The sequence below is a fragment of the Kogia breviceps genome, chromosome 8, assembly GCF_026419965.1.
Source record: "Kogia breviceps isolate mKogBre1 chromosome 8, mKogBre1 haplotype 1, whole genome shotgun sequence".
Lineage (NCBI taxonomy): Eukaryota > Metazoa > Chordata > Mammalia > Artiodactyla > Physeteridae > Kogia > Kogia breviceps.
Genome location: NC_081317.1, coordinates 108,756,990 through 108,783,458, shown reverse-complemented (window position 1 = coordinate 108,783,458; position 26,469 = coordinate 108,756,990). Strand labels below are relative to the sequence as shown.

Sequence of the window (26,469 nt, the reverse complement as noted above, 5' to 3'; positions counted from 1 at the left end):
TTCCAGTAGCTTCGCAAATCAATCTAGATTCTAAAATCACTTACTATAATCACATCTCATTTTATTTTACAATTTAACAAATATTTATCAAGTGTCTACTCTGTGATGCTGGGGATATTTCAGAAAACAAGGGAAATATCTGCCTTCATGGACCTTATAATCTGCTGAAGGATACAGACGATTGAACGAGCAATGACAATAAAATGTGATCATTGCTGAGGTGGAAAAAGAATATTCTTGTAGGAAGAGTGTGTACATAATGCAATATGGAAGGATTTTCTCTGCCAAGAGTTTTTCTTTTCTTCTCTCTTTTTTTTTTTGGCCACACCTTGCGGCTTGCAGGATCTTAGTTCCCTGACCAGGGATCGAAATTGTGCCCCCTGCAGTGGAAGCATAGAGTCCTAACCACTGGACCACCAGGGGATTCCTGAAAGGATTTTCTCAATATAGTTATATCTAATGTGAGACCTGAATGGATAAGAAGAGGCTCATTAGGTGGGGTGTCAGGAGGAAAACGGTCCAGGTAGAAGGAGCACTGCATGAAAAAGGCAGAGATAGGAGGGAGTTGGCTAGTCTGGCATCTGTGGCTGAATTGCCTGGAATAAGGGATGATGTGAAAAGAGAAGTAGGCAGGAGCTGTATCATGCAAGGCCTCCCAGAACATAACAAGGAGTTTTGTCTTGAACTTCCTATCCATTGGGGGCCCATCACATAACATTTTCAAAATATTACCCTGGTTGTGATGTGAAGAACAGGTTGGAGGGCAGCAAAACTCAAGGAAGAAAATCACTGGGGGCTGCTGCAGGAATCTAGACAAAAGATGGTACCCTAAATTAAAACACTGGCAGTGGGGATGCAGAGATATTTAGAAGACGGGACAGGACTTGGTGATTAAGATGTGTGGGAACAGAAGTCAAAAATGATTCCTAGACTTCCAGCTTAAGAAACTGGGTAGAAAATCTTCCATTGTGTTTCCTAAGAGGATTGGCTATAAGCCTGGAGTTGCTGGCAGAAGTCTTGCCATCATTTAGAAAGAGGCCACTTTAGAATGGAGCAAACACAATGGAAAACAAAGCTGAGACAGAGAGGGTGAAGCTGTTTTTGACGTCCTTATGTTACGTCTCTGGACCAGCTATCCCAGATCTACTACTGGACTTTGCAGGCACATGAATAAGTGAATTTCCCTTGTTGTGGTTTTCAGTGGTGGTGGTGTTTCGGTTGGTTTTTAGTTTAATTTGTTTTTTCTTTTTTATTTATTTATTTTTGGCTGCATTGGGTCTTGCTGCACGTGGACATTCCCAAGTTGCGCTGCGTGGGCTTCTCATTGCAGTGGCTTCTCTTGTTGTGGAGCACGGGCTCCAGGCTCACGGGCTCAGTAGTTGTGGCTCGCAGGCTCTAGAGCGCAGGCTCAGTGGTTGTGGTGCACGGGCTTAGTTGCTCCATGGCATGTGCGATCTTCCCGGACGAGGGCTCGAACCCGTGTCCCCGGCATCGGCAGGCGGATGCTTAACCACTGCACCACCAGGGAAGCCCTGTTTAGTTCAATTTGAGTTGGGGTCTGTCTCTTGGAACCAAAAGAATCCTGGGAAGAGAGGGGACAGTGGGAGGGGAGAGACCAGGGTAGAACCACCATTGAAGAAGCGACACAGGAAGATGAGCCCAATGAGAAAGAGAGAGGAAAGGAGGAGCCCGGGAAACCGCAGTGCCAGCAGAAGAGTTTTCAGAGAAGCCTGTGGTCGATAAAGCCAAATGCTCTAGAGAGATAAGGCAGACAAGGACCGAGATGTATGCGTTGGGTTTAGCCACGAGGCAGTAGTTGGTGGCCTTGGTGAGGACAGTGTCAGTCGAGGGGTGGTGGTACAAGCCAGACTGAAAGGGTGAGGAGCTGAGGTGAGGAAATAGAACAGAAACAATTCTAAGTCAAGGCCCTGAGTTTGAAGGGAAGGGCCGTGGAGGGAGATGCTTTTAGATGGATGGGGAGGGAGAATGTGTAAAGGCTAACAAGCAGGATACAGGAGAGGGGACAGTCAGCTGGGGGAGTCCCTGAGGAGGGAGAAGGTCCAGAGCACAGGACAAAGCACAGACTTAAAGGTCGGCCCCAATTCAAGGGAAGGACACCTCTTCACTGGAAACCGACAGAGAGAAGGATGCGGGCAGAATTAACTAGGCGTCCTAGCAGTGGCAGCAGGAACTCGATGATGAAACTGTCTGACAACCTCCATCTTCTCCAGAAAGTAGCGGGCAGGGCCCTTTGCTGAGGATGAGGTGAACAGGGGTGGAGGGGGAGGGGTTGGGGGTAGAAGGCTTAAAGAGAATGGAAGCCATCTGAAACTTTGCCATGGCGAATAGGAGAGAGACTAGGAAAACACAGAAGAATTGACTGGAAGCTATGAGGGCCCACTGGATGACAGAAACCATTCCATAGTTTCCCCCAAACCTGGTACGTCGAGGAAAGGGTGGAATCTGAAAATAAATGTTTGATTACAATGAGGCAACTGATTTATAAATTATCTCTTTCATAAATTAAAAAATGTTAGTGTGTACTGCGATCGTTTTCATTACTGATCTAGAAGAGGAACTTTTAAGTTTGCTGATAGGACACTCAGCTTTTCTGCATAGTAAACTGCCAACCTGACGGAGATAAACCACAGGAAGATCTCACAAAATGATGTGACGGAATTCAGAGTGGCGGATAAGATTCAGAAGGCTGGAATGTGATAAGGAATCTGGGTCTAAAACACAAAACAAAACTCAAACTGTGCTCGTAAAATAAAGGTCTTGGGATCTCAGTGACCACCCAATTAAGAGATCAAAGTTACCAAAACAATGCTCTTTTTTTAAAAACAATATTTTTTGTTTTTTAACATTTATTTATTTATTTATTTTGGCTGTGCTGGGTCTTAGTTGCAGCACACAGGATCTTCACTGAGGCATGTTTAGTTGAGGCATGTGGGATCCTTAGCTGCAGCATGAGGACTCCTTAGTTGCAGAATGCATGTGGGATCTAGTTCCTCAATCAGGGATCAAACCCAGGACCCCCACATTGGGAGTGCAGAGTCTTACCCACTGGACCACCTGGGAAATCCCCAGAACAATGCTCTTAAGAGCAGATACAACCTTGGGTTGAACAAATACCAAATACCAAGAGGCCACTAGATAAGGTCCTTTCCAGTATCAAGACTTAAGTTTCAGTTAAGAGTGATAAGAACTCATGTGAGAAAACTGTATTTGAAGACCTCGTCTACTGATCACATTAGTCATCCATGTTTTCAACTTCTATCCTTATATTCAGTTTCATCCTCAACAAAGTTTTTGGACCATACTGTCTCAACCCCTCCTGCAATGTCTTTTCCAAATTACGACGTAGTCTTGTGATACCTATCTTCAGAGAGGTATGATGTAAACACTCTGAAGAGCGTTTTATTCTTTTTGTCTTTCATAGTTGAGGGTATTTCCTACTGAATTATTCAATATTCGTCATAAAGAAAAAGCAAACAGAAACAAACAAGAAAAAGCCAGGTGGGAACCTTCCTATCCAAGGCCTTCCTTGCCTGGGTTTTCATTTATCTGCCCTACTTCTGACTTACCATTTCCAGGTTTTTAAGCTGGAAAGTTCATTCCTCCTCGCCCTTTAGAGTACTCTGATTCTCCTCAGCCTTCACACACCTAGGTTACCTCATGCCAGAAGCAAGGTGACGAGCTAAGATTACAACCTCATCCCTAACCTTGAAGGATTCACAGACTCAGTAAACGATGCCAATACAGAGTGACAGGAGCTGAGACGGAGGCAGAGGGGGTGGAAAGGCAAACGTGATCGTCTCCTCCAGGATGAGCAGAAAGGGTTAGGAGGGCCTCCTGGATGAGGCGACACTTCAGCAGAGTCTTGAAGGATGAGGATTTCTCTGGGCAGCGAAGGTGAGGAAGAGTGGGAAGCAGAGGGAACAGCAGAGTATAAAATCCCATGAGGGGCTTCCCTGGTGGTGCAGTGGTTAAGAATCCGCCTGCCGATGCAGGGGACGTGGGTTCGAGCCCTGGTCCGGGAAGATCCCACATGCCGCAGAGCAACTAAGCCCATGTGCCACAACTACTGAGCCTGCACTCTAGAGCCCGTGCTCCACAACTGCTGAAGCCTGCCGCCATAGAGCCCATGCACCACAACTACTGAGCCCATGTGCTCTACAGCCCACGTGCCACAGCTACTGAGCCCGCACGCCTAGAGCCCATGCTCTGCCACAAGAGAAGACTCCACAATGAGAAGCCTGCGCACCACAGTGAAGAGCAGTCCCAGCTCACCGCAACAAGAGAAAGCTTGCGCGCAGAGACAAAGACCCAATGCAGCCAAAAATAAATAAACTAAAATTTAAAAAAACCAAAAAACTGTTGAGACGTGGTACAGGCTTACTTCTGGGGGCTATAGGTTGCATAGCACAAGTAGAGCACAGGGTGTAGGGAGAGGTTGGAAGATGAGTCTAAGCAAGTGAGCAGGGACCAGACCAGACACTGCCTGGCTTAAGAGCAGTTAAGAAGTTTGAACTTTATCCTGGCTCAGGTGTGAACCAATCATTTTTTCCCTTGGCTTAGCCTAGATAAGATTAGAATTGTTGAAAGCAAATTTTCACTAAAGCACAAAGGGAAAAGCAAACAAATACAAAACAAAAAGCAAACAGTTAAAAAGCATAAAAATGAACAGCTCACAGATCCCAGATCTCTTAGCTGCTTCACAAAGTTCTAGCTCCAGATTAGAACTTGTACACTGATGGCTCAACCCAAGCCCTCTTTCTCTCCTCTACCCATCCATGTTGGCACTGGAACAGCTTACCACTTGCTTTGTCCCTGGTGCAAACGTGAGGCCGATGGGATTTTTGCTCCTTCTAGAACCCAGTTCTTAATATTCACCCCTGAGCCATCTGGCTTACACTGAGGTTAGCTGAGCTTCTCCCCTGGAGTGGCCCCTGGAGGTCTTGCTCTAGATCAGGGGTCAGCGAGTGCTTTCTGTAAAGGGCCACGTGGTAAATATTTTAGGCTTGGGAGACCATATGTATTTCTGTCACAACTACTCAACTCTGACGCTGCAACATGAAAGCAGCCATAGACCATGTATAAACCAAAGGGCATGGCTGTGTTCCAATAAAACTTTATCTATGGACGTTGAAATCTGACTTTTATGTCATTTTAATTTATCATGAAATATCCTTATTTTGATTTTTTTCAAAAAAAATGGTATGTAAAAACCATTCTTAACCCACCAACTATATAAAAACAGGAGATGGGCCAGATTTGCCCTGTGGATTATAGGCACTTATTCCCAGGGCAAAGACGGCCTCTTTTCTTTTATGTCATCAGTTTATTATTATAACTGATACTAATTATACTAATAGATAACATTCAGTGAGCACCCACTATGTGCTAGGTGGTATGCACCATACAGAGTTGATTTGAAGAATAAATAATGTCTTCAGAGCACTTAGCATAAAGCTTGCTCTGAGGTAAGCATGATAATTGTCAGCTACCACAGACAAGCAGCACCTCTGCTGAAAGTTTGGGGAGTGGCAGCCATTATTTGAATGAATTGGAAAAACCTGAGTGATATTAGAGATTTAAGTTGGAATAAACATGATGCCAGATATCTTACATAATAAACTTAATAATAACTGACCGGGCTTCCCTGGTGGCGCAGTGGTTGAGAATCTGCCTGCTAATGCAGGGGACACGGGTTCGAGCCCTGGTCTGAGAGGATCCCACATGCCGCGGAGCAACTGGGCCTGTGAGCCACAACTACTGAGCCTGCGCGTCTGGAGCCTGTGCTCCGCAACGGGAGAGGCCGCGATAGTGAGAGGCCCGCGCACCGCGATAAAGAGCCCCTCCCTCGCCACAACAAGAGAAAACCCTCGCACAGAAACGAAGACCCAACACAGCCAAAAATAAATAAATAAATTTTAAAAAATAATAAAAATAACTGACCAAAAACTGCTAGCTACTATTACCATTGCTTATTATTGTTTATACATCTTACCTCTGATCAGTAAAATGACTCATACAAGGTAGATATTAATATCCCATTGAAGATCAGAAAAATTAAGTAATTTGTGAAATCACAAAGCTAGGAAGCAGCAAGCAGACCTAGGACGTGAAGCAGATTTATCTGACTTCAAAGACCATATCCATCCACTACATCACAACCTCCTGTTTAGTTTATATGAAGTAAAACTACTGATTTGGTCGCTAACCAGCAGCAGGAATTGCCGTCCCCAGAGCTGGCCATCTTGTGTGAAGATCGGCACAGGCCTTATTCTATTCCTGCTTCAAAGCTTAAACGTCTGTTGGACCACTTAGCTCTGGTTTCTTGCCAAGGGATCCTCTACCCCATGAGAACAATGCAAATGACTGAGCTCAACTGAGGATTAGAGGTTTCCCACTCAGGTGTCCAATTCAGCCCACTTCTCCAGGTTCTTCTAATGACTCATCCTTAGGTAACTTCCTGAAAGTGACTGTCCCGGAATCCCACCACTACAGCATTCTTTTTTTAAAAAAATTAATTTATTTTATTTATTTACTTTTGCCTGCGTTGGGTCTTCGTTGCTGCGCGCGGGCTTTCTCTAGTTGTGGCGAGCGGGGGCTATTCTTCGTTGCGGTGCGTGGGCTTACTGTGGTGGCCTCTCTTGTTGCGGACCACAGGCTCTAGGCGTGCAGGCTCAGTAGTTGTGGCTCACGGGCTTAGTTGCTCCACGGCATGTGGGATCTTCTCGGACCAGGGCTCAAACCTGTGTCCCCTGCCTTGGCAGGCAGACTGTGAACCACTGCACCACCAGGGAAGCCCCTCTACAGCATTCTAACAAAAAATACTTTACACGTTCAGTTTTGACTCCAGATGGTTTCCACCAGAGGTAAAACCCATTCATCTGCATGACGTCTTCAGAGCTGACCTATAAAATGTTATCGAAGACACTGTCCACAGCTTTAAAATTGTATTCAATTTACCACGGGGCCCGTGTGGTAAATCCTCCCCTGAGTTTAGTTCTAGGAAAAAAATTTTGTCTCCTCTAGAGTTGAATTTGTATACTTTAACTTGCCAGAGTGAGAAAACGATGTAACCCAACCTGTTTCCTTTTATAGCATGGCTTCCAAGAAACTTAAAACCAAATCCCATGCCAAAATGTCTCATCTCAGATGCCTAGTAGGACCTACTTCCACTTCACTGCTATGACCATTTTTGTTTTATATTTTGAAAATAGCTAGAATAGACTGTGCGTCTCTTATACAACAAGCACCCTGCTTCTCCTCATGTGCCCCTCCTCCTCACGTCATTTCAAATCTAGTGCTTGTTTTACTAGACTACCCTAGTGCCTTATTTTTAGAGTTATGCTTTACCTCGTATCCTATACTTCATATCTCCTAGAAGCAGACAGGTCCAAATGTTGTGGATTTTTTAAAAGACTCCATTCACATTTATGCACGTAGCTGTAAACAGCCAACCAGGCTTTATCCTTAGAGGCACAAGATGGGGATGTCATTCCATAAAAGTTGGGCTTTTTCCAGATTGCACTGTCTTCCACATCACTCTCTTTTTCTGTACCACTGCTTGTGTCCATGTATTGCCCTTTTTGTCTGCCTTCCGGGGTTTCTGCTGTGGGTATCACCCTGACCCTCCATGCAGGAGTTAAGACTCCAGGCAGTACCATACTATATATAGAAAACCCTAAAGACTCCATACAGAAACTACTAGATCTAATAAATGAATTCAGCAAAGTAGCAGGATACAAGATCAGAAATCGGTTGCATTTCTTCCCACTAACAATGAAATATCAAAAAGGGGATGTAAAAAGACAATACCTTTTAAAAATCACACCAATAAAAAAATACCTAGTAATAAATCTGACCAAAGAGGTTAAAGACATATATGCTGAGAACTATAAAACATTAATAAAGGAAATTAAAGAGGATTTAAAGAAATGGAAAGAAATACCATGCTCTTGGGTTGGAAGAATATTGTTAAAATGGCAATACTACCCAAAGCAATCTACAGATTTAATGTGACCCCTATCAAATTACCCATGACATTTTTCACAGAATTAGAACAAGTAATCCAAAAATTTATATGGAACCATAAAAGACCCAGAATTGCCAAAGCAATCCTGAGGAAAAAAAACAAAGCAGGAGGCATAACTCTCCCAGACTTCAGACAAGTGACAGTAATCAAAACAGTGTGGTATTAGTACAAAAACAGACACATGGATCAATGGAACAGAATAGAGAGCCCAGAAATAAACCCACACACCTACAGTCAATTAATCTTCGACAAAGAAGGCAAGAATATAAAATGGGAAAAAGACAGTCTCTTCAGCAAGTGGTGCTGGGAAAGTTTGACAGCTGCATATAAATCAATGATGTTAGAACACACCCTCACACCATACACAAAAATAAACTAAAATGGCTTAAAGACTTAAACATAAGACATGACACCATAAACTTCTTAGAAGAGAACATAGGCAAAATATTTTCTGACATAAATAGTACCAATGTTTTCCTAGGTCAGTCTCTCAAGGCAATAGAAATAAAAACAAAAATAAACAAATGGGACCTAATCAAACTTACAAGCTTTTGCATAGCAAAGGAAAACATTTAAAAAACCCAGAAAACACAAAAAGACAGCCTACAGAATGGGAGAAAATATCTGCAAATAATGTGACCAACAAGGGCTTAATTTCCAAAATATACTAACAGCTCATACAACTCAACAACAACAACAAAACAAACAACCCAATCGAAAAATGGGCAGAAGACTTTAACAGACATTTCTCCAAAGAAGACATATAGCTGGCCAGTAGGCACATGAAAAGATGCTCAACATCACTAATTATTAGAAAATGCAAATCAAAACTACAATGAGGTACCACCTCACACTGGTCAGAACAGCCATCATTAAAAAGCCTACAAATAACAAATGCTGGAGAGGATGTGGAGAAAAAGGAACCCCTACACTGCTGATGGGAATGCAAGTTGGTGCAGCCACTATGGAAAACAGTATGGAGGTTCCTCAGAAAACTAAACATAGAATTACAATATGATCCAGCAATCTCACTCCTGGGCATATACCTACACAAAATTACAATTCAAAAAGATACATGGGGCTTCCCTGGTGGCGCAGTGGTTGAGAGTCTGCCTGCCAATGCAGGGCACATGGGTTCAATCCCTAGTCCAGGAAGATCCCCCATGCCATGGAGCAACTAAGCCCGTGTGCCACAACTACTGAGCCTGCGCTCTAGAGCCTGCAAGCCACAACTGCTGAGCCCAGGTGCCACACTACTGAAGCCCGCACACCTAGAGCCCATGCTCTGCAACAAGCCACCACAATGAGAAGCCCATGCACCTCAACAAAGAGTAGCCCCCGCTCGCCACAACTAGAGAAAGCCCGCAAGCAGTAACAAAGACCCAATGCAGCCAAAAATAAATAAATAAATTTATTTTAAAAAATTTTTAAAAAAAGATACATGGACCCCAATGTTCACAGCAGCACTATTCACAATCGCCAAGACATGGAAACAACCTAAATGTCCATAGACAGATGAATGGATAAAGAAGATGTGGTACATATATACAATGGAATACTACTCAGCCATAAAAAAGAGTGAAATAATGCCATATGCAGCAACATGGATGGACCTAGAGATGATCATACTAAGTGAAGTAAGCCAGAAAGAGAAAGACAAATGCCATATGATATCACTTATATGTGCAATCTATAATATGGCACAAATGAACCTACCTATGAAACAGAAACAGACTCACAGACATAGAGATCAGACTTGTGGTTGCCAGCAGGGATGGGGGGAGGGAGAGGGATGGGTTGGGAGTTTGGGGTTAGTAGATGCAAACTATTACATTTAGAATGGATAAACCACAGGTCCTACTGTATAGCACAGGGAACTATGTCCAATCTCCTGGGATAAACCATAATGGAAAAGAATATGTATGAAAAAAGAATGTATATATGTGTATAACTGAGTCACTTTGCTGTACAGCAGAGATTAGCACAACACTGTAAATCAACTATACTTCAATTTTTTTAAAAAAGACTCCAGGCAGCGCCCACACTTGGTCTATGCCAGGGGTGAGGTACACGAGCTGGACTCAATACTTCTGTACCTGCAGCCCCTGGACACACCTCATGGGACTCCTGTAGCGCTTAGCAGCTTCTCCATTGGAATCGCAACTCTCGTAGGCATGTGGCACCTCCCACTTCACCTCATATCACCTCCCTTCAACCCTACCTGTTCCCCCTATTGACCTTTCCAGGAATCAAGGAAGGTTTATATAACTTAGGACTTTATGTCCAAGGGAAACTGGCAGAGCATCTAGAATAAAGCTGGCAGATGGCTGTAACTAGACAGAAATGTTGGAAACTGGAGAGGATATTTGGTACCACATAGGCCCTCAAATATTTGGTAATGAATGAATGAACAAATGAATGAATGAACAAAATCCAAATTATCACCAGTTTCCCACCCTGATTACCTAGACAAAACCAGCAACCAAACACCAGGTTCTAAGCACCCATATTTCTTCAGTGATTGGAATCCTATGAATTTGCTGCAGTGAGGCTGATAACAGTGGAAAACTTGGTTTCTCTCTCTGCTTAGAAAGAAAGCCAGAGCGCACCTCCGTCCGCCCAGAGAGCCTCCTTGTCACTACCAGGTGTGACTGTCTGGCAAAGGCCATGTTTTTGCTTTGAATTCTCCTTTTGCCTGAACTTGCTCAGTGACCCTGGATAAGTCACTTGCTCAAAGGAACTTTGTTTTTTGGCAAAATACACATAAAATTTACCATATTAACCTTTTTAAAAATGTACAGTTCAGAGTCATTAAGTACATTCACACAGCTGTGCAACCATCACCACCATCCACCTCCAGAACTCTTTTTTTTTTTTTTTTTTTGGCGGTACACGAGCCTCTCACTGCTGTGGCCTCTCCCGTTGCGGAGCACAGGCTCCGGACGCGCAGGCGCAGCGGCCATGGCTCACGGGCCCAGCCGCTCCGCGGCACGTGGGATCTTCCCGGACCGGGGCACGAACCCGTGTCCCCTGCATCGGCAGGCGGACTCTCAACCACTGTGCCACCAGGGAAGCCTCCAGAACTCTTTTCATCTTCCCAAACTGAACCTCTCTACCCATTAAACTGCAACTTCCGATCCCCCTTTCCACCTGTCCTGGCATCCACCATTCTACTTTCTGTCTCTGTGATTTTGGCTGTAAGTGGAATCATAAAGCATGTGCCCTTTTGTGACTGGCCTATTGCACTGAGCATTATGTCCTCAAAGTTCATCCATGTTGTAGCGTGTGTCAGAATTTCCTACCTTTTAAGGCTGAATAATACTTCATTGTTTGTACAGACCACATTTTGTTTATCCATTCTTCTATCCGTGGACACCTGCGTTGTTTCCACCTTTTGACTATTGTGAATAATGCTATGAACACAAGGGTACAAGTATCTTGAGTCCCGGCGTTCACTTCTTTTGGGTGTACACCCAGAAGTGGAACTGCGGGCTCAGGCAGTAATTCGATGTTTGCTAGTCTGAGGAACCTCCACACTGTTTTGTTCCATGGGACTTTTGTTTGTTTGTTTGTTTGTTTTTGCGGTACGCGGGCCTCTCACTGTTGTGGCCTCTCCCGTTGCGGAGCACAGGCTCCGGACGCGCAGGCGCAGTGGCCACGGCTCACGGGCCCAGCCGCTCCGCGGCACGTGGGATCTTCCCGGACCGGGGCACGAACCCGTGTCCCCTGCATCGGCAGGCGGACTCTCAACCACTGCGCCACCAGGGAAGCCCTCCATGGGACTTTTAAATGCAGACACAGAACTGCTTAAAGAGCTGGCCACTGCAGTCGTATTGTCATGCTGACTCCTGAGAGATGTTTCCCGGGTGTAGATTCGCCCAGAAGGGTTGTCTTGCCTCATTCTCTAGAGGAGCAGGATCCACCTGCTGTTTAGAGTAAGTCCTGCTTTAGACACAGGACCTGGCTCTGAGCCTGACCCTGCCTCAGGATCTGCTTCTGTAAAGTAGATCAATAATACTTAATTTTCAGGGTTTTTATAAAGGTCAGGGATCATGTACACAAAGCACCAGGTAAGCACTTAGAAAAATGAAGCTCTGGGCTTCCCTGGTGGCGCGGTGGTTGAGAGTCCGCCTGCCAATGCAGGGGATGCGGGTTTGTGCCCCGGTCTGGGAGGATCCCACATGCCGCGGAGCTGCTGGGCCCGTGAGCCATGGCTGCTGGGCCTGCGCGTCCGGAGCCTGTGCTCCGCAACGGGAGAGGTCGCAGCGGTGAGAGGCCGCAGCGGTGAGAGGCCCGCTTACCACAAAAAAAAAAAAAAAAAAAAGAAAAGAAAAATGAAGCTCTGAATATCACCCTACTAACTGCAAAGGGTGGTTATGAAAACCAAACCACGTAACGGATGAGAGAGCTGGAAAGGGTCATGCTTTCTACAAATGCTAAGCCCTCCTCATTTCTTTCCTAATCTCTGCTATGGTCTCCTAAGAGTTCTTCCTGCCTCCTGGCCTCTTAAATCTACCCTCCACTCCAGCTTCAGAGTGAGCTCCCTAAAGCAGATAGGATCCTGTCCCTCCTGATAAGGTTTTCAGTGGCTCCCCTCACCCTCACCAGGCCTTCCTGTGTTCAGTCTACGTCTCAGATCTTGCCACTCTACCCCCATGATCTTCTTAATGCTCGTCCCCTCCACCTGGAGCACTCTTCCCCCAGTGTTGGCTAAAAGTGAGTCAGCCTAGAATTACTAATTTCCGACATTTCCGGGCCTTTCCTGACTCCACCAGACTAGACTCGAGGCCCATGGCACCAGGAGCAATTATCTATCGCCGCCCGGAGCACACGCTTCATTACAACCATCCGTGGGTTGATTTCCCCAACGGCGATCAGCTTCTTAATGTCAAGGATTGGATGATTCATCTCTGCATTTCTGGCCTTAGCACAGTGCTAGGATGTTTATTGAACAAATATATATATATATATATGAATAACAAGGTGGTGCTTTTATTATTGGAAAGTTGGAACAGTTCACAAGGTTAACTTCTGAGTTCATCAGGATAGCTGTTTCTAAAGTCTCATATTACATGACTAGTATTAGAATAATTAGTATCATTATATAATGAAGAGGGTTTTTTTTTTTGAAAAAATGGCACCACAAAGGATGGAAGCCAAAAGGGAAATATTTCAAGGTACTTTCTCTATCCCCTTCTCCCTCTAAAATAAGTGGGATGTTTTTAAATTGAGCTCCTCGGGTCTTCATGGTTCTTCTGAGAGATACTTCTGCTTCCTTGGCATCTGAGAAATAGCCTGACCTCTAAGTGCATGGCCCTGATGACACGACCCCTGATAAGAGATCATCCCTGAAGCTATTTTTCATGAGTGGACTAAAGTAATGAGTCCAGTCTTGCACTTAGTAGGTACTTGATAAATATCTGCCTAAGAACTGAGTTCCTCATGAGTTGCTTGTTTGTGCTAAATCCTGTGAACTGCAGCCTGTGGCTGGAGGTCAGTTTCTTAATTTACCTCCTTCAGAAGCAAGAACAGTGCCAGCTGTTCCAGTTTTGAAGTAATCAAGGCATTGGAAGGTTGTAAAAGCAATGGGACAATTATTTAAATTAACCTAAAGTGCGTATACAGTATTTACAGTTGACGTGGGAATCATCTGATCTGCTTATTTTTAGTGAGCCCATGAATTGGTATTTAAGTTTCATTATATGGGTGTCAGTGTCTTTCCATATGAATCTCTTGAAGCTAAAGCCTTAACTCATGCTTGCAATCTACTGTGCAAGGTTAGCTTTTTTTTTTTTTGGCTGTGTTGGGTCTTCCTTGCTGTGCATGGGCTTTCCCTAGTTGTGAGCGGGGGCCACTCTTCACTGCGGCACATGGGCTTCTCATTGCAGTGGCCTCTCGTTGCAAAGCACCGGCTCTAGATGCACAGGCTTCAGTAGTTGTGGCGCATGGGCCTCGCTGCCCTGTGGCATGTGGGATCTTCCTGGACCAGGGCTCGAACCCATGTCCCCTGCATTGGCAGGCAGATTCCCAACCACTGTGCCACCAGGGAAGCCCTGTTCAAGGTTATCTTTAACATGTCCTTAAACGGCTCCTTTTAAGCTTCAAACGGTGCCCTCTAGTTCTTATGCGTGCTGGTGATTATTAATGACTTTCTAGATTTTGGTTTTATCTTTGGGGTTTATTGCCACTAACCGAGGACCTTATGGTGGGAATCATTGATGAATACTAGCTAAGAAAATTTTTTTTCTTGCTTTTAATCTTTTAAAGATTTGTATCATTTTATGCACAAATACACAACGCTTTTAAATGAATATTAATGTTAGATGTAGAAAATACAAATATTTTTCCAAATACAAAGTATTATACATAATGAGAAATTCATAATTTCTTATTTGATGGAGAACGGACACTTCTGGGGGAAAGTACCCAGAGATGGGTTTAAGGATCATTAAGAATTTCTGCTTAACAAAGATTTAGAATCCTAACAACTCCTAGACTTACCTTCTTTCCTTGGGCACAGGTGAGATGATAACTGTTTGAAAGAATTTTCTTGTTTCTGATTGTTATCTCAAATCAAGAGGTGTGTCTAGCAAAAAAGGAACCTGTGCTCACAGGATTTTACATTTTAAAGGAAAAATAAAGGCAATTTAGTTGTCCAGACTTCTCAGAGGCAGAAATGTTTTAGAACCAAGCTTCCCTGATTTCCCATCTTCTGCCTTTTGCACTATCAGCTAATTTGTTAATTAGGATCATGTTCACCTGAAGAATATATCGTTTAGATGGTCTTCCTAGTTATACTCTTGATTACTAACTAACAAATGAAACTGCTTGGGTTTCACAAGTAAAAGCAATCAACTGATATTTACTGAGTGAGGGTTTTAAAGAAAAATAAACCTTTAAAACTATAACTTCTTTTACATCGGAGCTAAGGATCAGAGGACTAAAGTGCTCTTCTGAGCCTTTAGAAGTGGGCAAAGGTGAAGTCACTTTAGAATCGCAGGTTTCAGGTGGGGATTATTTCAGATTGGCATTTTTACCAAGGGGAGCACTGGGGTAACAGGAAGTGAGACCGAATGGATGGAGCCATGCAGTGTGACCCAGAAAACAGGCTGAGGAGGGCAGACCCCAACAAGCTTAAGCTATCCCAGGTGCCCGCATATTCCAGTGCCTTCTATCTGCCTAACTTTTTTGAAAAGCTCGAATGTGGGATCCCCAAACTAGGGTCAGCTGGGTTGAGGCGCTCTGGGGTGTGGCGCTCAGGGACTGTTGGTAAGCAGTGTCCTGGAGAGTAGTTCTGGGGTGTAGAACTTGAGGGCACCCACTGGCTTAGATCACAGGACAGCAACCTCCTGATGGCTATAGGGTGGCGGAGACGGGCACGTGACAGATGTCACTCACTAAGTATCTGAAACAGCGGGGACTCAGGACCCACACCCACCCCGAGAATTAGACCTCTATGGACATCTAATTTTTCAGGAGTTTTCACAAAGGCACACATTCTGAAGACACGCAGCCCACACCCACACAAGTTCTCACGCATTCTAACCCCACCCCGGAGTTTTTGCATCCCTACACAAGACAGGAGGGATGAACCAAGAGCTTGAAATTACCCCGGCACAGACTCCCCAAATCAGGTTTCCCAAAGCCCAGCAGAGTCGGGGGTGGGGGGGGGGACGGCGAGGATGGGACGGAAACAGTAGACTTTTGAAATAGAGTCCTCCGAGCGAAACTGGTAGCTCCATCTCTAAATGTTAGCAACGTTAAGACTTCTGTTGGCACAACTAGGAAAAAAAAAAGACTTCACACTCCCCAAAAGGGATGGTCCTGGAGGGCACCCCCTACCTTGCTACAGCGCCAGGTGGACAGGTCTCCGAGGCCGGGGAAGACACAACCTGAGCCCGGGCTGCTGGCCGCAGGAGGGGCGCAGCTGCGAGTGACGGCTTTTGGAGCTGCGGTCTGGCCCCGCCCCTCGGACGCCCCGCCCCCAGGACGCCCCGCCCCTCTGGACGCCCGCAAACCCTCGGGGCTCGACCGGCTTAGCCTCAGCTCGGTCACCTCCGGACCCGAGCTCCCGGTGCATTGTGGGACGCCGGAGCCCGCCGCCGAGGCTGCGCTGACCCCTGGCGGGCGCGTCCGAAAAGCATCCCCGGGCTGGCTGGGTGCTTCTGCGGGGTCCCGCCGAGGGAGAGGCGGGGCCGGGCACTTCGGGGACCGCTGCGAGCTAGTGTGTGTTACGTATTGCTCACATCTCAAAGTTAGAAATAAACGATGTTTTCAAAGTGCCTGGGGCCCCCTCTCCCGGGTAGTGACATAAGTAAAAAAACCAAGCAACTTTCAGTCTCGGAAAAGCTTTTTAAGCTGGGAAAAGTAATTTTAAAATCATAAAACTAAATGACATCAAGATTATGGGAAAACCTGCACATTTAGTTTTTAGTTCTGGTGAAACCACAGATCGGCTCAATCTGTTTAGAGAATAAAAATAATATGGAACAGAAACTATGAAAGTGTGTAATCCAGGACTTTCTCTTCCTCAAGGAAATAGTTCAAGTGGAGTAAAAAAATAAATTGCACAAAAATATTCACAATGAAAAATTAGAGTAACAAACAACTAAAATACATGAAAGGCACAAAGATAAAATGTCGCTGTTTAAATAAGAATATGAATATCATCACTAAGTAGAAATATTTCTATCAAATAATGTTAAAAACAGAACCCAGGAAAGCCCATGGCCAATGATTCTGTGTGAAAATATGTGTTGACAGGGCTTCCCTGGTGGCAGTGGTTGAGAGTCCGCCTGCTGATGCAGGAAACACAGGTTCGTGCCCCGGTCCGGAAAGATCCCACATGCCGCGGAGGGGCTGGGCCCGTGAGCCATGGCCGCTGAGTCTGTACGTCCGGAGCCTGTGCTCCACAACGGGAGAGGCTGCAACAGTGAGGCCCACGTACCGCACAAAAAAAAAAAAAAAAAAGAGAAAAAAATGAAAATATGTGTTGACAAATGTAAAAAGAAACTTTGGAGCAATGTAAATAGTTTTATATGTCTTAAGGTTGTTTTATTTATATTAAATAACTTTTTAAACGTTTCTAACTTGTAGGTACTAGTTCTAATTTTGGGTGGCTTTGCAATATTTCAGTTTCCCCTCATTCTACATGATAAAGAAAAAATTCTGAGGTTTTAACAAAGATAAGACATTAAAGAGTTTTGCTTATCTGCAAACCCTGATGGGGCACAAAAGAAAAGTAAATTTACTGGGGAGTGTATTAGTTTGCTAGAGCTACAAACTACCACAGACTGGGTGGTTTAAGCCACAGAAATATACTGTCTCACAGTTCTGGAGGCTCAAAGTCTGAGATCAAGGAGGTCCCATTCTGAGGTGCTGGGGACTAGGACTTCAATCTATGAATTTGGGGGGACGGAACACAATTCAGCCCATAACAGGGAGCAGGAGCTTGAGATTCAAAGTGTAATCTTATGAAAGGGGCACTCACCCAATGACAAAAATAATAGTAATAATGTATACAGTCTCAAATGTATCAAAACCCTGACAACTTAGAGTAAAACCAAACTGATTACAACATTCTTCTTTGTCCTCTAACACATCTCAGGCCTTTCCAGTGGAACCAGAGATGTTAATGGAATAAGGTAGCTTCTAGCTTCACAGATAGTAGATCTGATGTGTCTGGCCTCCTGCAGGAAGGGCTTGGAGAAGGGTGTGTCCAAGTGCCCAGAAGAAGGGCGGCATCTCTTCCATTTGAGCCTCGAGAACAAGGCAGAGAGCCCACGGGTGGAGAATTATAGGAAGCAGGATCCCGTCTTTGGCGAGCACACACAGACAGCCTCCTGTGAAGAACTCAGCTTTAGTTCAAGAAGCCAATAAGAGCCTCAGCTTGGGGAAGGTGCCCTGCGAAGGTGGAATCCAGTCTTCCCGGAGCCGGGCCAGCCTCTCCCAAGTAACCTCACCACATGGGTGGGACGAGAAGCTTTAAATCATCCCTGAGCCCTGAGGTGATGGGTACCCAGAAGATCTCTTGAGAGAAGGAAGCCCTGCCTAATACTTCCAGATCCATTTGTTTGTTTGTTAATTCTTCTGCAAGAACCAGAAGCCCAATTAGAGATGTACTGATAAAAATAACTGGCTCTCCAGCAAGAAAAGCTCCGATTCGTGGAGTTTGCAGATTTCTGTGGTGTAAATAAAACAGCAGAACCCTGTGAGGCTCCTGGGCGTGGAAGCCTTTCTGTGTCCCCCGTTTCTTGTTCGTAGGGAATAGGCTTCATTCAGCCTCTGTGACCTTCCCTGAGTTCCAAAGGGCAGGTTCAAACAGTTGCTAATCAGGAAAGGGAGGAGATGCAGAGACAAGGGAGGAGCAGTCAAGAAACAATAGTGCAGGGCTTCCCTGGTGGCGCAGTGGTTGAGAGTCCGCCTGCCGATGCGGAGGGACACGGGTTCGTTCCCCGGTCTGGGAAGATCCCACGTGCCGCGGAGCGGCTGGGCCCGTGAGCCATGGCCGCTGCGCCTGCGCGTAAAAAAGAAACAATAGTGCAGCCCTGGGTCAGGGTACTGGTTCGCCTCAAGGGATACACATAACAATATCTTTGAGCTCTTCTGCAGACCTAAAACCCCCAACAAATGGAAGATGTTAACTACTTGAAGCATTCTTCATTCCAGAGAGAAGGTCACAAAAACAAAAGCTTGACAACAAAAAGCTCATCAGGACACCATCTGAGGCCAGATTAAAGGAATGCAGGCCCTTCACACACCCTGATCCTTATCAGCAAACCTGCCCTTGAACTATAGCTATAAAACTCCTCACCAAATCCTCCCGGTTGGAATCCACAGTTTTTCAGGGCACAAGCCTGCTGTGTCCGTGTCGTCCGTCCCCCCCTCCCCCGCCCCGCCTGGCAAAGCAAAAAAGTTATTCTTTTCTACTTCACCAAAAACTCTGTGTCTGAGATTCGATTTGGCTCTGGCCCAGACAGGCCATGTTTTCAGCATCATAAATACTTCCACCGTGGCTGATTTCAAGCTACCAACATAAGGTCACTGAACACAGAGTTGGAATGCCAGTATGCCACCAAGCCCTGGTAATTGGCTTCAGAGTCTCAAAGCCAGGAGGTGGCCAGGGAGCCATTTCTGGGAGGACCCCAGTGAGGAGTAGAGAGAAGGGCAGCTCTTGTGGGTGTGGAGCAGAGCCTCCAGCTGGGCAGCCCTGCTAGCAGGGAGCCACGGGTGGGCGGTGGAGAGGCCAGGACCACACACAGCCTCCAGGGCAGTGGGGATGGGATCGGGTGAGGAGTCCAAACACAGCAGGAGGAAGTGCATTTAGAGTGAAGTAAGTCAGAAAGAGAAAAACAAATACCGTATGCTAACACACATATATGGAATCTAAAAAAGAAAAAAACAAATGGTTCTGATGAACCTAGGGGCAGGACAGGAATAAAGACAGACATAGAAAATGGACTTGAGGACACAGGGAGAGGGAAGGGTAAGCTGGGATGAAGTGAGAGAGTGGCACTGACATATATACACTACCAAATGTAAAATAGCTAGCTAGTGGGAAGCAGCTGCATTGCACAGGGAGATCAGCTCAGTGCTATGTGACCACCTAGAGGGGTGGGATAGGGAGGGTGGGAGAGAGGGTGACGCAAGAGGGAAGAGATATGGGAACATGTGTATATGTATAACTGATTCACTTTGTTATATATCAGAAACTAACAACATTGTAAAGCAATTATACTCCAATAAAGATGTTTAAAAAATAAAATAAAATAGATAATTAATAAGGACCTACTGTATAGCACAGGGAACTCTGCTCAGTGCTCTCTAATGACCTATATGGGGAAGAATCTAAAAAAAAGAGTGGATATGTGTGTATGTATAGCTGATTCACTTTGCTGTACAGCAGAAACTAACACAACATTGTAAATCAACTAGACTCCAAGAAAATTTTTTTTGTTGTTTTTGTTTTTGCGGTACGCGGGCCTCTCACTGCTGCGGCCTCTCCCGTTGCGGAGCACAGGCTCCAGACGCGCAGGCTCAGCGGCCACGGATCCAGCCGCTCCGCGGCACGTGGGATCCTCCCAGACCGGGGCGCGAACCCGTGTCCCCTGCATCGGCAGGCGGACTCTCAACCACTGCGCCACCAGGGAAGCCCCGAAAATTTTTTTTTTTTAAGTCACTTTATGAACCTAATCATGGGCCACTGCCAGGCAAAATGAGGAAGTAAACAGCCAGCATCTTCTTTTTGTGTCTTTCCCTTCCAGGCACCGGGTGTTGATAACTAGTATGAATCATTAAGGGTAGAATTTTAGGCATGAGTGGGAAGGACATGTTTCGGATGTGACAACCCCACAGACACTCCCCAAATCACACCATCCACACACCACACACTCAGCTTGGCTGAAAGGCCGGTCCTACCTGGACAGACCCTCTCAAGACTGAGACACTGACAGGAAGTGGGCTTGGAAAGGACATCCTCCTTCCCGGAGTTGAGCGTAACCGGGAACACTGTCGTCTGAGTAAAGAGGGCTTGAGATGATAAAAGAGGATGCGGCTAAAGAAGGAAGCAAAAAGAACCTTGGGGAATAAGCCCTGTAAATCAATTTTGTTTGCCTTCCATTTCCTAAGCCTGGAGACAGAAACCACAGCAAGTTCCAAGACAGACTATGCAGAGCCACTAGGTATTGTGGGCGCCAGGGTGCTTCTGGGAGCCTTCGTGTGTTCCTAGCCCCTGCTCCATAGCCAAGTCCACACTCAGTACGCAGCTGCTAATGAATTCACTTAGAAAGGAAAGCTCCTAAGCATTCAAGCGATGTCAGCCTTGTGCAAAAATCTTAAGGAGCACAAGATTTGCCTTTTACATTTGACTGTCTCTCTCTCTCTGGGGCTTCCATCTCGCTGTCTCCATTACTGACTCTTCATCTCTTACAGATTCCCCATTTCCTTCCACATAAAATTATCTTGACATGTTTATTGAAAGGATCTTATATACTAATTCATACTAAGGTATGAATGACTGAAAATAGCCTAATATACTGCCTTTTGCAAGAGTAGTCACATTTTTCCAAGTAATAATTTCATCAGTGATAGACTGGACATAATTTATTTTAATCCAAGAAATGAAGGTATACCACACTAACACTAATCAAAAGAGCACTAGAGTAGCTATATTACTTTCAGACAAAGTGGGCTTCAGAGCAAGGAAAATTACCAGGGATAAAGAAGGGCATTAGCTAGTGATAAAGGGGTCAATTCTTCAAGAAGACATAATAATAATACCTAACATGTATGCACCTAACAACAGAGCATCAAAATACATGAGGCAAAAACTGATAGAACTACAAGGAGAAATAGATGAATCCACTATTATAGTTGGACGCTTCAACAGCCCTCTATCAGAAATGGACAGATCCAGCAGGCAGAAAATCAGTAAGGATATAGTTGAACTCAACACCACCAATCAACTGGATATAATTGACATCTACTGTCAATTCACTTAACAACAACAGAATACCCATTCTTCTCAAGTGCACATGGAACATTCACCAAGACAGACCACATTCTGGGCCATAAACACACCTTAACAAATGTTTTTCCTTTTTTAAAAATTGAAATATAGTTGATTTACAATGTTGCGTTAGTTTCAGGTACACAACAAAGTGATTCGGTTCTATACATATGCACATATATATACATATATACATATATATATTCTCTTTTAGATTCTTTTTCCATTACAGGTTATTACAAGATATTGAGTATAGTTCCCTGTGCTATACAGTAGGTCCTTGTTGATTATCTATTTTATATACAGTAGTTTGTATATGTTCATTCCAAACTCCTAATTTATCCCTCCTCCTCTTTTCCCCTTTGGTACCATAACTTTGTTTTCTATGTCTGTGAGTCTATTTCTGTTTTGTAAATAAGTTCATTTGTATCACTTTTTAGAGTCCATATATAAGCAGTATCGTATTATATTTGTCTTTCTCTGACTTACTTCACTTAATATGATAATCTCTAGGTCCATCCATGTTGTTGCAAATGGCATTATTTTATTCTTGTTTATGGCCGAGTCATATTCCATTGTGTGTATGTATGTATGTGTATATATATATATATATATATATATATATATATATATATATATACCACATCTTCTTTATCCATCCATCTGCGGATGGACACTTAGGTTGCTTCCATGTCACACCGCAACAAATTAAAAAAAAAACTACATACGAAGTATGCCCTCAAACCACAGTGGAATTAAACTAGAAATCAATAACAAAAAGATCATCGAAAAATTCTAAAATATTTGGAGTTTAAACAACACACTTCAAAATAACAGATGGTCAAAGAAGTCTCAAGAGAAGTTTTTAAAAATGTGAACTAAATGAAAGTACAACTATCAAAATTTGTCAGATACAGTGAAAGTAGTGCCTAAAGAGAAATTTATAGCATTGAATACATTTATTACAAAAGAAGAAATATCTAAAACCAGTCATCTAAGCTTATATTATAGGAAACTCATAAAGAAGATCAAATTAAATCTAAAGTAAGCAGAAGAAAAAAAAAATAACAGACATTAGAATAGAAACTAATGAAATCGAAAACAGGAAATCAATAGAGAAAATCAGCAAAACCAAAAGCTGATTCTTTGAAAAGATCAATAAAATGGATAAACCTCTGGCCAAGCTAATCAAGAGGAAAAGAGAGAAAATACATATGGCTAATATCAGAAATGAAAGAGAGGCTTTCATAACAGATCCCATGAACATTAAAAGGATAATAAAGTAATATTATGAACAAATCTATGCCTACAAATTTGATAACTTAGATGAAATGGGTCAATTCCTTGAAGATACAGGGATTTTTCCAAACTCTCTTCTACTAAAACTCACACAAAGAGAAAAATATAATCTGAATAGGCTTTTCTCTATTAAAGAGAGTGGATTGATAATTAATAAACTTCTAAAATTGAAAGCACCAGGTCCAGATGGTTTCACCGATGACTTTTTTTTTTTTTTTTTTTTTTTGCGGTACGTGGGCCTCTCACTGCTGTGGCCTCTCCCGCTGCGGAGCACAGGCTCCGGACGCGCAGGCTCAGCGGCCATGGCTCAGAGGCCCGGCCGCTCCGCGGCATGTGGGATCCTCCCGGACCGGGACACGAACCCGTGTCCGCTGCATCGGCAGGCGGACTCTCAACCACTGCGCCACCAGGGAAGTCCCTCACCGATGACTTTTAACAAACATTTAAGGAAGAAATTATATCGATTCCCTACCATCTCTTCCAGAAAATAGAGGCACAGGGAACATCTCTTAACTCATTCCATGACGACAGCATTATCTTAATACCAAAACCAGACAAAGACATTATGAGAAAAGAAAACTACAAACTAATATCTCTCATGAACTTAGGTACAAAGACCCTTAACAAATTATAAGCAAATTGAATCCAACATTATATAAAAAGAATTTTATACCGTGACCAGGTGGAATTTATCCTGGGTATGCAAGGCGAGTTCAACATTTAAAAATCAATTAATAAGGGACTTCCCTGGTGGCACGGTGGATAAGAATCCGCCTGCCAATGCAGGGGACACGGGTTCAATCCCTGGTCCGGGATGATCCCACACACCACAGAGCAATTAAGCCCATGTGCCACAACTACTGAACCTGTGCTCTAGAGCTCACAAGGCACAACTACTGAAGCCTGCACGCTTAGAGCCCATGCTCCACAACAAGAGAAGCCACCACAAGGAGAAGCCTGCGCACTGCAATGAAGAGTAGCCCCCGCTCGCCACAACTAGAGAAAGCCCACGTACAGCAACGAAGACCCAACGCAGCCAAAAATAAATACAATTAATTAAATCTTTAAAAAAAATCAATTAATGGAACCCAGCATATCAGGCTAGAAAAGAAAAATCATATGATCATATCAATAGATACAGCAAAAATACTTGACAAAATTCAACACCCATTCATGATAATGGCTTTTATACAAAATTAATAAGATAATAACAATTTTTAATGAATAAATTATCATCAAGAGCACTAAGAGACAGCACACTCGCCTTGCTAGAATTTTAAAACATGTTATAAATGGACAACCATCAAAAGGGATGAGATTAAAATGCCAAGATAAGTTTTGCAATGAAGATAGGTTTTGACAAAAACATCATGCTGCCAGACTGGTGATGCCTTTCCTCTCTCCCATCAGAATGCTCTTCTGGACCTAGACAGTCAAACATCAATTAAGGAAGAGCCCTTTGCCCTTTGCTGTTGGCAAAGGAAGTGATGATCCCAGAATGCCAAGCCTCTGCTCTCACAATGATGACGAGGTCTGGGGTGACATTGTGTCTGGGGCTTCTGCAGCTAGCAGTGAACAGAATCAATTCTGTATTTAACCCTGTGTCTCTTTTGACATTTCTCTGGCAATCTTGGTCTTCAAAGCACAAGGATTTAGAAAATGAGAAGTATTTTCCAGACATAAAGAAAGAAAAGAAGAAACCAAGAGCTGTAAACAAGGGCAACAAAGAAGCTATGTCAGTATCGTTTCTGTGTCTAAGTGGCCTTTCACTCCTGGGTGTCAGGGTAACAAATCCACTCCAAAGGCGAGGTCAATTACCCTCTCTTGCAATGAAAGGGTGGAAATCATACTCTGGCTAAAGCATTTCAGTTATGGTATGATTCAAAACTCTTGCTGAGAAAACTGAAAAAGTAAACATTGAAATGCATTTAAAATCCAGAATATTACAGCTGGATGAGACCATATAAATTAAAACTTTAATGTCCCATTTAATAAATGAAGAAACCCCAGTCAAGAGAGGTTAAAAGTCTGGCCCTTGGACACGTGACAAGGAGAAACAAACAAGAATCTGGGCGTGATTCCCAAATGCGAAGTCGTTGCATCTGAGCCCATCTGAGCCCCTGTTTCTTCAACTGTAAAATGGGCATAACAGGAATCATTTCACAGGATTCGTGTGAAAATTAAGATAGAAACCTGCAGAGCACTGGCATAGATTTTGCCCCATAAAAGTCCTCAATAATTATTTTCCTTTCTTTTGGTTCCCAGGGTCAGAGCCAGAACTCAATGCCTGGGCTCTGGAATCACAGTTCATTCCTCTTTCCTCTGGTCCAAATGACAGCAACAGGTAGAGTATTTGCAGGTACCAGGTCGAGATGGGGATGAAAGGGATCCCTGGGTGTGTTCCAGTGGCTCTGTAGCTCTGCTCTCCAGCGAGTGAGATACTGAATGGGGCTTAGTTTCTGCCTCTGCCCTTGATAAGCTATCCATGAAAACCTAGATCCACCTGCAGTTCAATTTTTCCATCTGAGAAATAGGGCAAAGGTCATTAAAAATTGATATTATCTGATATTTTGGAAGCCTTCCCAACTGCTCAATTCAATGAGCTTTTCTTAATCTGTATTTACATCTGTATTTGCTGCAAGAACTAGAAGTGTGTGTGTGTGTCTGTGTGTGTGTGTATGACTGGGGATGGTAGAAGATGATGGGAATGGATGGAAAGGTGGTTCTATTCTAAATGGAAAAATGATCGGGGTCAGTAGGGACTTTGGTCAGCCCAGGTCCTCATACATACAAAGAGAAAGAGCCAGTTGGCCAAGAAAAGGAGGCTGCATGGTCTTGGGAGAGTGAGGTTCTACGGATGTGGAAAGAGAAGAGAATGTTGGCCCAGGAAGACAAACGCAATAGCAGTTTAACAAAGAGCACTAGGGGATTCTTCCTATGGCCTCGTGGCTCCACAGATCTACATTTTCAGCCCTGACCCCTGCCCAGAACTCTAGACGAACACTTGAATGGTTTCACAGGCATTAGAATGAGCTTGCTCAGAAAACTCTTGATTCTACCTTCCCACATTCAAACCAGCTCCTCTGTCAACCATCCCTGCCTCAGAAAAAGGCAACACAATCCTCTCAGTTGCTTAAGCCAAAAATCTAGGGATTTTCCTGGGTCTCTTTCTTTCATCTTCCTCAGCGCCGTAGAACCTTCGTTCACAATGCACCCGAATCCATTCTCCCCTCTCCATTTCTTCTTCTGCTGTGCCTCCACCACCATCAAGTCCAGGCCACCATGAGTTTTTATTTTAGCATTGCAGTATCCACCCAACCGATCTCCCTGATTCCAGACTTGCCCCCTCTTCAAAAACCCACCGGAGTGAATTATAGACCAGATCAAATTATCCCAAAGCTTAAAGCTTTCCAATGATTTCCCACTGCACTTGGAAAAAAATTCCAAATTCCTTCTTCTGAGTCACAAAATCCTCAATGACCTACCCCCACCCCCTACTGCCTTTCTAACTCATCTCATGCCTGCTCTCTCTGTTCAGTCACTGGGCTCAGGACAAATTGGCCTTGTCTCTGTTCCTCAAACGTGCCAAGCTTGGTCCTGTGCTAAGGCCTTTGCA

General features: G+C 44.2%; 1 protein-coding gene across 2 annotated transcripts in view; it reads right to left on the bottom strand.

The window, feature by feature from the left end:
• EXTL3 (exostosin like glycosyltransferase 3) overlaps positions 1-26,469 on the bottom strand; it is a 142,986-nt gene that overhangs the window by 113,078 nt on the left and 3,439 nt on the right. The window contains exon 1 of one of the 2 annotated variants that reach the window (XM_067039989.1): positions 15,890-15,982. The exons of the other annotated variant lie outside the window; for it this stretch is intronic. The gene's annotated coding sequence lies outside the window, so the exon portion shown is untranslated. Of the gene's footprint in view, positions 1-15,889; positions 15,983-26,469 lie in introns of those variants that run through there. 2 annotated transcript variants of the gene reach the window in all.